Below are 16,271 nucleotides of genomic sequence, written 5' to 3' on the forward strand. Positions count from 1 at the left end.
TTCCAATGATTATTGTATTGTATTGCTCTTAACAGAACATAGATGTGAAGTTCATATCTGGGCATCAATATTTAATAATGGTAGTAACAGTGCTACAAGAAGACTCATCAAGGTTAAACTATGTCTTAAGTCATTAAAGGTATTGCAGAAGAAGATGAGCAGGTAAATAAATGAAGAACACATCCAATCTCCTTTTAAAATGGCTGAATCTCACAAAAACATTTTGCTTTTTTCCTTTCTAAAATGACATGGATATACTGTTTTGAAATAGGTCTATAATCTCAAGACACAGATCAGTACTCTTGGCTTGAAAATGACACTCATGGCTTGAAACATTAACATATCTGGTAAGTATTAATCCTTGTATTTTCAAGTTAGACCCCAGAGTCCTTTATTTCCATTAGAAAGCACAACAGTAAGCTAGTTATTTTTCAAAGTTTATAAAGAATGCTTCAGTTTAGAACACAAATTCATGTGATAACTTGATATATACCATGATTGTGAAGAAATAACTTAGATGTGAAAAATACATCACTTATTCTTTAAAGTATAGAAGAGTATACTTCAGAACAGTAATGTGGGCAAACCACACCCTCCACAATCTCAGAGACCTGAGACCTCTGTTGTCAGGCCCAGAGAGGCAGCACAAGACGTTATTTGTCACTGGCTTTGGTTGTGCTCCATCTTCAGAGTGTCCTACCATTGTGTGTTTAATTTGTAGATTTGCACTATGCAAGTTATAGAAGGAGACTACTTTTGCAACATTTATAGGTGAAGAAATTAGGTTTTAGAAAGTGTGGAAATGAGAGACCTAAAACCTACATCATAATAATAGAACAGAAAACTGCGCCAATTCAGCCAAACAAAACATTTTGAATTAAAAGTTATCAATATCAGTTTGTTATTTATGGAATTATCTCCCTCTAGAACAAATTCTGGTTTTGAACTTGAAGACAAATAATTTTCACTTATCCACTCTTTCAACTCAATAAATCAATAACTTAATGATATAACTGAATTGGCAAGATTACAATTTCTCTAAACATATGCAAAGAAAAATGCTCCAAATTTCTAGAATATTTCTCCATATATCAAGAGTTTTTGCTTCTAAATCTGATTTCTTTAATACATTTCTAGCAATGAATACTTTCAAGGATTTACAGGTAATTCCATTTAACAAACAGAAAGTGGTACTGGATGTGTGACTACTGCAGGAGAGTTTTCACCAAGCTAGTTGGGAAAGATCCTAATAGACAGATGGTCAGTTTAATTTTAGAAATGGAACATAAAAACTCCTTTACACTAGTTACATTGAATAAAGCAGTGCATTCAAGGAAAGATGTTTTAGAATGAACCTTGAAGCTGACTGATCAAGACACAATATTTTGTTATATAGCTTAGCATTTATTATTCAAAAATGACAATGTCATTACTGTAGCATGCAGTAAAAATAATCAACAATTAACAATTGTGACAAACCCCCAGGTTTCAGCAAGCCCAAACCCCGACACGAACACAGAATCACAGTCCCGGGTTTGAATAAAGGTTGTTGATTAACGACAAATACCTTTGTTATGGTACAAAAAGCACAACCCACAAGTTTTCACATATAAATATCAGGTCAGGTTGGAGAACATGCACTGGTACAGTGCGTTGCCACACACACCACATGACGAAGCTCGGAATACATGGTACCCGAGTGTTGCTGTACAGCAGGTGACAACACAGCACCACATCAGTTCTGATCCCCAACAGACCCAATCCCATTGGTTCTCTGACGGTTTTGACTCTTCCTTGGGAGCCCCATCCCCTTCATAATGGAAGCAGCTTTCCTATGGGTGGCTTTAGCAGAGCTACACCCACGGAGAGCAAAAGAGTCCAGTCTGTCATCTCAGAGCTGCATGAAGTTTTTTTTACTGTGGCTAGAATGCCAATCCTGCCACCAAACCCCATGATTTCCCTGCAAGTTGGAGGACTGCTTGCTGGGCCAGATACAGTTTAACATCATACAAAGGTGGATATCATTCAACCAAGATGCCAAACTTTGAATAATGTTTTGGAAAAGGTACCAAAACAAATGTCTTCTAACAAATGCTGACAGAATCAATACGATGAGATAAAATGCAATTATTATGAAAGCATTTCAGGAAACTGAACACTCTTTTGATCATGTGTTTTTAGTGTTCTACAAAAGCTTTTCCTCATGATTGCCCTCAACCTACCCAAATTCTTACTTTTGGTGCTCTTTTCATCCATAATCAAACAGAAAAGGATAGCATGATGACTAGATTTTAGGCATGCCAAAATTGTTCCAGTGACGTTAGTGTGGCTGTGTACGTGAGTTTGCCCTACAATGAAATGGTGTTCTGTCCATGGATGGTACACATCTCATATCCAGCACTGCCAGGCTAGGTAGGCACCAGCTTTCTGAGAATCTGAAATAGATAAGGGGTTAAAAATGAATGAATGGGAGACTATATTTCAAGGTTGCAAATAACTATAATAGTTTTTTATTTCATATCTTTTAGCATAATGAACTATGCTGGAAATAGATTTATATTTTCTCTTGCCATAAACTAATTACAAAGCCCTACAGTGCACACTTGTAAAAATCTTTAACTTTTTTTGTACTGCTTATATTTTATTTGATACATTTCAAACCATGTCATTCAAACTTTTCAGTTCTATTCTTGCATGTGAAAGTTTGTAGATGATGAGTTTGGAATGTCTTATTTCATCAAGTGAAATTGCTGTCATGATTGTGTTTATATAATTATATTTCTTGAATCTGTTTTTACAAACCACTTGCTTAATTAATTCTTGAACCATGTTGCAAACATGTTGCAGAAAAAAAAGTTACTGAGTGAGCAACCTACCTATTATTGGTATTATAACTGGGTTAATACACAATTAATACACAATTACAAAAATAAGTACACCATTTATAACTAAACCTTCCTGAGGCAACGACATTTACCTACTGTCTCCTGAACTAACTTTACCTTGTCTTGGATTGAGTTCTCATTTTCTGGACTGGTAAAGCACCACACAGTTAAGCCAATAAACATTTTGCCCTTTGAACTTCAAATCAGACACCAGGTATCAACTGTCCTTGATCTGCAAACCTAACATTGTGCATCAGCTATCCCTCAGTCATGCATCAAGAATTTGTATTTTGGAAAAAGTAGACGGAAACAATAACAAAGATATTTTTTTTTGTTCATAAAATTGAGAATTTTTCACAAAGAGTGATTCATTAACATATGTTTCATCACATTCATGAAGTGTTTAAAAGCAAAACATTTTACAATTTGAAAAGCTCTTAAAAAGTTTTTTATTTTGAAATTATCAAATTATTTACCAATCACTATAAGTAATCAGACATATTTTAACTAGAATTAAATTCATTCATCTTGCTCAAAATATAAACTGTAGTAATGAATCTCTTTGGAACATGAAGGCACAGAAAGTTATTACAGATCATCTAAAGCCCTGGTGAGATGAATGCTTATTGGTATACTGAATCTCAGGTGGTGGTGTATTTTATAAGTATTAAAGGAACCTTTATAGAGATACATATTAGGGCCACCACTGTAGAAAGAGAGATTGTTCATCTGGGGTAGACTCATGGCGTGCTTCCCCACAACATATAGAAGAGAATACCCTGATTCTTAAATAACAGAGAGGTGGAGAGCAAGAAAGATACACCACAGGTTGCAACATTACTTGGGTTCTAGACAGCATATAGTTCCGTAAGTTACGGACCTATAGGAAAACGCAGTTCTTCACATAAATGGCCTTTTAAGGGTTATAGAGGACTCAGGGACATCAGGGGCCTCTAGATAGACCTCTAACCTCAAAACTTAGAGCACTAACTCCAGAAGTGATTTCCGGGCATGGCTGGAAGTGACCTTGTGATAGGGTTTAAGGGCTGTTGTCACTTAGAGGCTCCTTGGGTCAGGAGAAGGGCAGAGTGTACACAGAGTTCCAGGGGTATAAAATGGAGTGAAAGGTACAGTGGGCCATTGGGTGGACCAACAAAGTAGAAGAAAGCCAAAAGGGCAGTAGGTTTATAGTTTCATATTATTTTGTAATTTGCTTTTGCTTCCATCTGAATGCTGTATCTTTCTATAATAACATGCTTTGTATTTCTTTAGCTTTCCTGGTGTTATTCTCAGCTAATGAACAGCTCAAGGGAGATGTACATTTAGAGAAAGTGAAAGTTATGGAAGGGCATGAAAAGACTACCATTAACAGGACAAATTGGTGGCTAACAAAGTTTCACATAAACATCTGCATTTTCAATCTGTCTTATACTGAGGAACCAAGAAGGGAATACTGTACAGGGAAAAGCATGGAGGGTACAACAAGGAAATACAGACGCTCGAAAGCATGTTCTACCCTCCTTTCATGAGGGGACTAGAACCATTTACTTGAAACACTGAATTTGCTATTTGATTTAAGTTATTTGAGTTAAACTTATCAAGAGCTCAACTGTAATAAATGGGAGAAACCAATGACTGTGGCTAGAGACTGCAACTGTTTTACTAAGTAACTTTTAAACAGAAAAATATTAATAGCATTCTTATGAATGGGTTTCAAAGCTTACTCTAAGAAATTGAATTCTGGTTATTTGAGCACCTCCTGGCAGGCAGTCACTGTATATATAAATGTTAAAAGGTTTATAAAATCATTATTGTCATAGTACAGTGAAATTCTTCATTGCATGTGCTAATCAATATGCAACATGTTGTCTCTCTCCAACACCCTGATTAGTGAACACAACTGCCTTACCTTGTAACTTCTGTCTTCCTTACCTGAAAATTCTCAGGAAATATCTGTCAATAAAAGAAAAAACAATAAGGACAATTATATTATTAGGGTGTACTTCTCTTAAAATTGGAAGTGCTGTGGATGAAATCAATGGTCATTGTGTTTTTAAATTTTTAGTTATTGTATCAACTTGCATCTCACACTCATTTCTTGATGTTTCCTTAATAACTGCACTGCAAATGACAATGTTGTTGTAACACTAAAATTCTATTTAGAAAATACTGTATATAGTATGACACGTTCTGTCTGTTCCTTAGTTACATTCTGTTCTGTTAATGTTTGTGATTTACCATTTTGGAATTTATTTTGTAATGCATGTAATAATAAAATGCATTGCATTTTTGTTCTAACTCATGGTGCATTGCAAACATTAAAAGTACTGTTGAGAATCGTATCTCAAAAGTCCTATAACTGAAACAACAGACAAACTGACTTTACAACATGATAGTAAAATTTTAATTGAAACATGGGAAATAAAAAGAATTATAAAGGAAGTACTGTCCTCATTCATGTAGAAAATAAGAGGATGAATAAATCATGTAAATAAATAACAAATTCCATTAACAGCTATAAAGAGGACATATTGGCCTCCCAGAACCCGAGTTTGGTACCCTTGCGGTCATACTATCAGCTACGTTTGTGGACTCCAATGTGTTTAGTACTTCATCTCTCAACTTTATTTCCTGAAATTTTCCTCTATTTAAAATGTCTTTGTTTAGGATATAATGTTATTCTGTATGCATCATCTATTAGAGGGAAAAATGCAATAAAATTTCTTAGTACAAGGAACAAATGCTTTAAAATGGGTGTATTAAGAATGATGTTGCGAGTGACATCAAAAGGGACTGCAGACTGCAGATGCACTCTATCTAATTTCAATTAGATGTCACTTATGCACTTTATGTATTAGACCAATACTCCCGTCATTTATCACAGAATGGATCAACTACTATATATACAGAATGTGTGTATTATATAATGGTTAATGGTTTATCTTTCACGCTGCTTTGCATATTTTTAATAATTGCTTGAGAATAAAGAAAGCCACCACACCATCTTCTGCCCTGAGACTGCAACCAGAAAACAAAATGTTTATGCTGTACAAATATGAGGGAAAACAAGGAATTACTTAATACTGTATTTCCTGTTGACATCCTGACTGATAAGATTAGGTCTTATGGTGTAAAAAATATTTTCATTGTGGTTAAACTTCCATGTGGAAAATAAGATTTTCGGTTTGCTTTTGTCTCAATCAATATCTACTAACAAAACTAAACATTTAAAAACTCAGTTATATAGCACAATTACTTCAAAAAGTGGTTTTGTTTTAGTAATACAAGGTTATACAAGATTCATTTCTCAAAGCAATCCATAATTCTTTTCAGTCAATTGCAATAATAGACAGTATGTTTTTATATTTATAACAGCAACAACTGATGTAAATGACATAACCTATCTTCAGCTTTAACAAACAAAAACTGAGAAGTTAGTACTGGGCATATACAATTGAAGAGTGCACTGTTTAGAGCATTTTTAATGAAGAAAAAATGTTTTGAATTAAAACACAGAAGTGCAAAATATCTGGATGAATACAAAGTATTAGAGTACATGTACCTATTCCATGTACATATATGTACAAGTCTGTTTGGGTGAATTGCGGCTGTGAGTGTAGTCTTTAAAAATTCCCAAGGGTTTACTTCTGAAGCAGTTGCCATTGAAAATTCTGCAGCCACCTCAGAGTTCCCTCTAGTGGACAAAGGTATACTTGCAACTATACTCCATCACATTTGGGTTTAAGGACCAGACACTTGGGTCTAAAGTGAACAATGATATTCAGGCCACTGTACAGTTTATCTTAACAGCAATTCATTCTGATTGCCATGATTTCTGGGGTACCTTTAACACACACAGGAAATGTATATAGCATGGACAGATACATTTCTAATTAGGGCTTACATTCTTAAACCTGCTTAATCCAACACACAGTCATGAAGGGCCAGAACCTCCCCAGCAGCGTCTGGCACAAGGGAAGGAAATTGTTATGATTTTGACATTCTGCAATTCAGTTTTATTCATTTTTTGGTATATTGACCTTATTCTTTGTCTTTATTTATTCTTTTCATTTTGATTGTGAAGTTACTATGGTGCCATTTTGTAATACTGCTTGCTGTTAGTGCAATATTGTGTGCTTGTTTTTCTTGGTGCACAAATAATGTTCAAGGGTGTTATGCCCACTGCCAAGTACAAGATATAGTAGTCACATGTTGCATTACATCATTGTATAATCCTTTTTGACGATGCATCCAAGTTTTACATTTTATTAGTGTTCTCCCAAAGTGGATTTGGAAGAAGGAAAAACTGTAAAAAAAAAAAAATGAACAAGAAATGTTGGGTAACCCATGGTTAGAACATATGAAGCATTATCAGGGCCCAAATGTGAAAAGAAATTAAAAAAACAAAAACAAAATGTTAGCCAAAATTACAGTTGAAGAAACACACACAAACCTTACTCCCTAGGTAAAGGTTGTATAAGCTAATCTCACAAAAAAATTTGTTATAGAATCCAAGATCTTGTTTTCTGTGTTGAATGATCAAAATCTATTTTTAGAAAGTACCAGTAGAACAGATGTAAACAAAAGCTATGCCAAGATCATTAACTAGAAATCAAGCCTACCTTTTATTTAGCCATGGAACAAATCAAAAAGTAAGGTCAAAATTCAGAAAGAAATATTCTTCTACCCAGAAACTCCCTAAAGAAATAATTTGTGGGTTATTATCCAATCTTGGATAGTGCTGAAGCTCTCTCTCACTCTGACCTTTATATGGTCATATAGTTGCCATCATGCATCGAGTAGCCCCAGAAGATTCAGGTAAACATCATCAAGGTAATGAACAACACAATTGTCTTAGCAACCTTTAAATAGAGCAAAATAAAAATAAATAGTATCAAAAATGAATTTTCTGAGATGGAAAAACCCTGAATGAGCATAAACACCAAAATGGCCACTAAAAATGAATGAAAAAATAACAAAAACTGCCAATCATGACATCATAGAACTTGCACAGCGTCTACTGTAATTCTTATGATCTGGAACTCTTTTGTGCATTGTGTTTTCTTTCTTTTTTTTTATGTTTTGGGGAGATTTGGAACTTGCAGAATTAAATTTTTGTGTTAGTTTGTTGAATTACCAGTGTAGCAGTTTATAAGCCGATGGCACAGAATTTGCATTGTCCAAGATTGTGGATTCCTATTCAGAATCTTTTGAGTATTTTGGAATCACACTATTGTTTATAGATCATAGAATTTGATAATCACTTTTTGACTATAACTTAGTATTAAGTACAAGCAGGCCTCTGGATACAATTGAGTTTCATTCTTGCAGACGTTCTTACCTTGATTTTAAATACGAGTTGGAACTTGTTGGAAATTGTTCTTTTAATAGTAAAATCACCAATAATCCATAATGCTTTACTACTTATAACACTTTATTATTATTAATTACAGAAAAATGTTTCAAAGTTATTAATGAAATTACACTTAAACATTACTGTACTTAAAATAACAAATTATTTAAACTAAAATGAACCACATGTATCCACAATACATCGGCCTTGTACTTAAACATCCTACAAACAACACGGGTGAGACTTGCACTTAGTATTCTAGAAATTATAAACAGCAGCTTTTATGGCTCATCTGTTATGTTATGCCAGGGTTCTATGCTGTTTGTCCTTTGTTGTGTACCTTGTGCAGTATATGTTGAGCTTAAGGTGGTAGGAACATCTGAACCAATGGCTGAGGAAACTGTCCAAGCACTATTTAAGGGCCAACAGTTAATGAATGTGCTGCTTTAGCATTGTAGTTACCACTTCTGTCTTTCATGCCCTCTAGCTTGTAGCTCCTTAAGAGTTCTCATAGGTCTCTTGGTGGCCTCCATCACTAGCCTTCTTCTTGCTTGGTCACTCAGTTTTTGTGGATGGACCTGCTTTAAGCAGATTTACAGGTGTGTCTCCCTGTATTCCATAATAATTGGTAAGTAATACAGGAGGTTGCCAGGACCTTTAATGAAAGGCTGGAGTCCAGTATTGGGTGCTAATTTTAACTGGTATAACGAGCATGAGATATTAGCTTGAAAAATTTTCTAGCTTATTTCCTGAACCTGGAAGCCAAGGATGACCTAGAAATGGCTTCTGGTCTGAGCATAAATGTCACTTTCCAGCAACGGACTTTTTCAAGTTTGAGTTGGGAGGAGTGATTGATAGATGTTTAACTGTTGGGGAAAAGAGACAGACAGTTATTATGAAGAAAATGTGATGGAAATGACAAGGAAAGTGTTACAGCATATTTGTGCTGGGTGTGTATGTGTGAGGCACTCCATTTCATAGAACTGAACAATACTATTTAGGTAGGCCCTGGAGGACTTTTAGGTTTGTAGTTTTCCCCTAATTTTTTTTTACTGTGAAAACTCCTTTAATTTTTCCTCATTATATTATGCATTATTGTGCAATTTTCATTACGCAATAACTTATTAAGTTTATTACGTTGTACATAAAAAATCACCCGAAAAATCCCGAACCATCGAGAAGTGTGTGAAGTGACAACATGAAGAATCATCTTCGCGCCGAACTGGAATCGTCCTTGCATAAATCAAAGTCATCCAGACAATCTGGATCTGTATAATTAGGTCTGGACCACCCTGTATTTATTATTTATTTTGTAATCATCACCCTGCAAGCAGGTCGTCCAACTTGCAGGGAATGCTTGAGAGTTGGTTTCAGGGTTGGCACTCTAGCCACTGTAAAAAACCTCACACTGCTCTATACTGTACCATTCAAACTAGTGTGGTGCTGAGGTGTCACCCAATGCACGACTGCACATGAGTCTTAATTTGGGATCCTGAGGTGGTTTGTCATGTGGTGGGAGCGGCAATGCGCTGTATCAGTGCATGCTTGCAACCTCTCTCTCTTTTTGTAATCAAATTTATTTTTATCCATGCTTGGTTTCCTTGCTGTTATTCTGGGTTTGGAGACATCTCATGAAAATCATCTACAGACCATTACATAATGGTGTGTAGATTTTAGCACAACTAACTTTATCTTTCACTTTTTTCAATTCTCTGGACTTTGTTTCCTTACTTCCCTCTTATATTTGTAACCTGGTTTTTAATATTTTAGACACATACCTGACGAAACCTAAAGGTTGTGTCTCTCACCTTCTTTTTTTTACCATTTATCTTGTTTTGTTTCTTTGAGATGCAGATTGAAGAAGTCTATAACATGCATCTATATTAGTCAGTCAGTCATTTTCTAACCCGCTATATCCAAACACAGGGTCACGGGGGTCTATATTATATAAATTACATTTTATTATAATATATATAATTTAAATATGGCATTTGTTTAATTATCTACTACCTGAAATACCCAGCGTTTAATTGTTTGAGAAAAATATAATTTAAAAAAACCCAACTTTAAAAATAAATGAACAAACAGTGAAGACTCACTAATGTGTGTCTTGCGGTCTTGTATGTCTGTTATCATTCAGTTGACGCTCGGAACCAGCCAACTCTATTTAATTTCAAAAGCAACAGGGGCTTGGTGGTGCTCAAACATAAAGAATGCTGGCAGCCACTTCTAGTTCGCCCACTGGTGGTGATTCCGAGTGTCAACTGGATGATAACATGCATACCTGATCGCAAGATCACACAGTCAACCAATAAGAAACGTGTACCGAGTGTCATGAAAATCGCTCCAGCCGTTCGGATGTGATTCTGGAACATACATACATACACACATTGACTTTTATATATATAGTTACTAGGGGGCTTTGCACCCTGCTCGCTTCACTCAACTCCCGTTTTTGTTTTTCCGGATACACACTTTTAAGATTTTTTTTTTTCTGTAAAAACAATATTTGAATCTTTTGAGTCCCAACGCGCTGAATCTTTTTAATAAAGTCAGTGAGACGTGTTTAATGACTTTGTACCATAATTCAGGATATGTTTCTCTGTTTGGAATTTCAGCACAGACAAAATGATCTACATCATCAGCAGTTAATCATTTTTTTGCAAAGTAACCAATAAATTCATGTGAGGTAAACTCCGTTTTTGAAATTCTCTTGACTTAAACTTCAAAGCCTTACAATATTTACATATTTCTGACATATCACCTATGTCCATATATTCGATCTCTATTCGCCTTCTCGTTATTTCTCCGAGTAATAATTTCTCTTTCTTTGCGCTCATGCGATGTTTACTTTCTTTTTTTTGACACTGTCGTTTTTTTCTGCTTTCATATTCTGTATCTTGCTCTGTATGTGTTTCGTGCCTAAGTTTTTTTTGAGTCTTTTGAATTCCAGTTTTTATTATCTCTAACCTGCTTTGCATGTGTTTGTCCCCCTTGTTTTTTCACCTTTTTATGACGTTTTACTTTGTTTTCTACTCTGTCTTTTATTTCTGACCTCGCTTTATCCTGCATTTTTTTTAATGACACCGGGTCCGTGGTGATTATTTTCCCTTTTTTGAGTAATCATTTTTTTTTGTTTGCGCTACTGTGATCTTTACTTTCTTTTTTTTATACTTTCTGATTTTCCTACTTTCATATTCTTTAACTTTCTCCACATGTGTATCGTGCCAACTTTTTTTTCAAACCTTTCGAATTCCACTGCTTTCATAATCTCTAACCTGCTCTGTCTGTGTATAGCGCCAACATCCGGATTAGACATGCTTTTTTTTCAATTCCACTTGTTCCGGGCTGATAATTACTTTCCTTATTTTCTGAATTTGCACGTAGATTATTTTTTTTCTTTTTTGTCTCTCCAACGCTTTTGACTCTTGTTTTCTCCATGCTGCTTTCTTCTTCGCTTTGTTGTCTATGTTTCATTTATAATGTATTGTCCTTATACGCTTTATATGCACTGACAGCCCTGGATTTGTGTGTACTCAAAGCCAAAATACAACTGTTTGGCTGACTGTCCTTGCTCTTATTTATTTGTAAGTAGGGTATGTCTTGCGAGAATCTCATGTTCTACGTCATCGTGAGACGGTCCTGGGTCAATCTCTTGGCACAAACTCTCATGTTTAGAGTCCCCACGAGGCACTCCGTGGCCAATCTCTTTAGTCTTGCGGGTCTTTTAAGTGTCTTCCGTGATCTTAACGTGAACATCACATATCATTGCCCTACTGTTTCTCTCCAGGATTTTTTTTATAATAAAGAGATATGACAGGATTATATCTATCTATCTACATGCTTGTCAATCATATTGTTTTTTGTGTCACGTTTCTCTGTATTTCCTTAATTTACTGCTCCATAACTCTGAAATTTTCACCATGCTGATTATCAAAACCAAAGGGTAAAATCAAAGGCAGAGTTTGGCATTTAGGGGGTCGTACGAACCAAAAAAATAACTATATTTTTTAGAGTCTCAGCTGTACTGCTACATAATTATATCACATCGCAAGTCAATTAAGGTAAAATGTTAGCAATTTAAGTTTAAAATGTGAAGTAATTTTCACTTACATTAACACATTCAAAACTCTTAAATTAGGAAAAAGGACAAAAATAAAATTAATCATATTTAAATGACAGAAAATGTTACCTTTTTAAGTTTGTATTTTAACTGTGGCAAAATAAGCACTTTCTTATTTTAACAAGTTAGAAAATCTATGCATAGTGTAATATTCGATTGTCTGAAGAGTTAGCACATTTTTGTTTAAATCTTTTGTTATGTTTAAATCAAAATTTAAATATTTTGTCACAGTGGTACAGCATTTGGTATGTGTAATGGAGATTTCTTCAGACTGTTGCTGTTTCGACAAAAAAAAAAACACTGTTTCTACAGGCAACCATAAGCACCTTTCCTATGCTTGAAGTGGAAATTACTGGTGGTACAATGTTTCAAAGAGATGTTTTCCCCTTCATACACTGGTACCCTAAGAAAAGGTGCCAGGACTCTAGGTAGATCCCCTGTAAAACTTTGAGCACTGCAATACAACAACATGCAATTGAAGAATAGGATGGGGTGGGGGTGAGTGGGTGGTCCCCTTTGAAACTTCAAAGCCTGTGATATAGTTATATTCCATTGAAGAGCATGGTGAGGGGTGACCCTGTAAAATTTACAGCGCTGTGGGTATACCGTACTGGTACTCACCGACACAGAAAGAGCAGGTGCTGGTACTCATCCTTCAAACAGTGGGCCTCTCGTAAACTAAATGTGAAACAATAAACATATAACTGAAATTGTACAGGGTATATATCTTTCTGTTTTAAAGATTGGTGATGCGCAAGAAAGAGAGATGATCTATCCATCCTCTGAATCAGCTTATCCAGGGGTCAGTGGCAACTAATCCCAGAAAGCAATCAACACAGGCAGGAACGACTAATGGATAGAATACCAGCACAATTTAGGGTGAACACACACACACACGCACCAATGGGGAGAGTTTAGCATCACTAATTCACGTAAACTACATATCTTTAGTCTGTGGAAGGAAAACAAAACAAACCCACGTGGATCCATATTTAGTTTCCATACAGGGTGCACCCTAGGCCGACCCCAGACTATGAGGTGGCAGCACTACCCTGCATCAATGTGTGTCTAATTTATTAATTATTACCATATTTACATTAACTGTGGCCTTAAAAAACTGAGGAAAAAAAAAACCCTTTTACTTGAGACTTATTGTAGTAATGGTGCAGTCATTGGTGAGTGCCAGGCCTCATGCGCCGCCCCTCCCCACCCATTGTCAAACTGATATGTTGCATCACTGTATGATACAGTGACTATTAGAGAAAATGTGAAAATTAGCCTACTTAAAAGCTTTCTTTCCTAGACCCTTATGAACAATAAATTCCAAAGCATTTATATGGTACATATTAGAAATGTAACTTCAAGAACTGTCCACACATTTGCTCAGTTTTCAAACATGCTTAATCTATTTCATGATTCCTCCAATCCATTTCCAGAACATTGGATGCAAGACTGGATACAGTCCTGGATAGTGTGCCAATCTGAGGAAACTCTATCACCAAAATTCATGAAAAAAGACGAAACAGGAGTTGCCCATTAACCTAACACAAAGATTTTTTATGATGCAGAAGGAGCAAACAGAAAACCTGCAAACTCTATGCAGTGTAAGTGAACTAAGTTATTTGTTTGAGGAGTTGATTTAACGTAATATAGTCGGCATCTTTTAAGTTTACTTTCTTTTATGACTGTATTTGACGTAAATGTTTATTTTATGTATTTCTTATACTTTTTTATAACTTTTTAAGAAGAAACAGATAGATAGATGTGTTACCTGCTTTAAACTCTAAATAAATTAAACAAGTCATGAATCTGATTAATTAGAGTGTCTGACTTATAAAGAGGTTGAGGTAACAGACATAGATTATATTAAGCTCAACATTCTTGCTAAAGATTTATTTAACCCTTCCTTCCATCCAGCCATCCATCTTTCCATTCAGCCAGCCAGTCAGTCATTTTCAAACTCGACGAATTCAATTCACGTGTCAGTCTGAGCCGGGGCTTATCCCTGCAGCACTTTCAATAAGGCTGGCGTGGAAATAACCCTGGACTTGTTCAAATTTGTATTTAAAAAAAGAGTCTCCCTACTTTACATTTTAGTTAAACATCTAATATAAAACTCTTACGTACTTAGGTTTGAATAATGAGAAAAATGTATTTTTCAACATGGATTAATTTACGAAGGTGTTTTTAAATTTATCACTGTGTCATATTACTGTGAGTAAAAACAATGTTTATATTTACAATATGAAGACGGCGCGTGAGTAGTTCTTTCTTTCTTTACACTAACATGGCTGCACTTCTCAGCATCTGCTTCCTTGTCTGTGGGTGGCGCTGCTCGGAGAAGACAGTAGATATGCGGCATTTCAAACGTGTTTATGTTACAAAAGAAAAAAAGCACGACACGGTGCTACGAGTTGCACTGAACCGTGAGGTACCAGGCGCTCCCCGAAGCAATTTGCGGCCGCAGCCACTCACTGTGCGGATTGGTTTCCTTCGCTCTCGGCCGCGACGCCACGCAGTCTGGAGGGGTGGGGCCTGACTTTCGGAGGGAGGCGCACCAAACGAAACCTTCCTGGGGGTCTCGGCGCTGATTTTTTTATGAATGAACTGAAAGCAAAAGACAAATTAACCACTTTTTTTTTTTTAGAAAACCCAGGATCCTACACGAGAAAGTTCATACAGTTGACCAACAACAAATCTGATAGTATTTTTTCGTGACGAAATTGCTGCCACGTCCACTTTTTAAACGATAAACAAATAAGCCGGTTCCATTAACTAACATTTGTAAACGTGCATTTTTAGAGAATGACTCTGTTGCTTACGACTGGCAAGGACTCATTGATTTTTTTTTTACTTAGGAAGTACGCTGTATTAGTTTACAGCTATACTTTCACGCGCACGCTTTATTCAAGAGATGTTTATTAATATTTTAAACATTTGCTACAGAACAAACTTCATTTATAAACCGTAACATACTTGACTTCAAGGTTACGAGGTGTATTTTGATTTCTGTTTAACAATTAAGTAAAAAATAACTGCGATGAAAATATAAAGTAGTTGGTATGAATGCACTATATATCTATAATATGCATTCAGAAAAAAGGTCTTTCATTGTGCTTTTCAAAGTTTTTTTTCCCCCTCACTCTTTTTGAAAATCTTTGGGTCTATTGTATTGAGCAAAAAGTAGAGAAAACCGGCCATGCCTCGTTGTTGAGATGGCGAGTCTGATCGTGGGAAAGTTCCTTCACGTAAAGCACCAAATTCTTTGTCACTGTTGTTCTTCTGTAATTGATCTCACTTCATGTCGATGGGCGGAAAACTTCAAAGCTTGATCTGGCTGCTGGAGGTCGGGCTAGCAGCACACAGCTCAAGTCAGCTAGAAACACGCGCACACACAGTTTACTTTCTGCCTCTGTCTGCTACTACTAATGAAGACACACACACACTTGCGCACACTCTAGCTCTGTCACTCATACTAATTAAACATGCTTACAATCAATGCCCACTACTCTAGAATGAACTATTTAAAAACGAATCTGTAGAACACAAAATGATCTTCAGTGTCGTGGATTTCTGTCCATATTTTGACTCTACTTGTTTATTTGTTTTGCCAACTAAGCAACTGGCGCAAGCAAAGACATGACGCATTGACTACTAGCCAAATGTTCGCGGAATTTGCTGTAAACAACTTGCAGTCTCACACATTAAATACACATTAAACATCTGAACTTTTATCTTCACAAAGTTTCAATCTTTTGTAGCAAAATATCTATCTATCTATCTATCTATCTATCTATCTATCTATCTATCTATCTATCTATCTATCTATCTATCTTCACAGATAATGATAAAATATATATTATTCCGCCCAGTACATAAACTAAACCATTAGAAAACAGACAATCATAAA

General features: G+C 35.7%; 1 long non-coding RNA gene across 3 annotated transcripts; it reads right to left on the reverse strand.

Moving 5' to 3' along the window:
- Positions 1–1,383: 1,383 nt before the first annotated feature.
- Positions 1,384–14,918, reverse strand: LOC120539560. Of its 3 annotated transcripts, none has more exons than XR_005635623.1 (3): positions 14,837–14,918; positions 4,818–4,838; positions 1,384–2,435 (listed from the first exon to the last, which is right to left on the reverse strand). It is a non-coding gene; the product is annotated as an uncharacterized LOC120539560 (long non-coding RNA). The 3 variants fall into 3 exon arrangements; XR_005635625.1 differs by having other exon boundaries at positions 14,603–14,918; XR_005635624.1 differs by having other exon boundaries at positions 4,795–4,838; positions 14,603–14,918.
- Between the last annotated feature and the right edge of the window lie 1,353 nt (positions 14,919–16,271).

The sequence above is a fragment of the Polypterus senegalus genome, chromosome 11 (genome assembly GCF_016835505.1).
Source record: "Polypterus senegalus isolate Bchr_013 chromosome 11, ASM1683550v1, whole genome shotgun sequence".
Lineage (NCBI taxonomy): Eukaryota > Metazoa > Chordata > Cladistia > Polypteriformes > Polypteridae > Polypterus > Polypterus senegalus.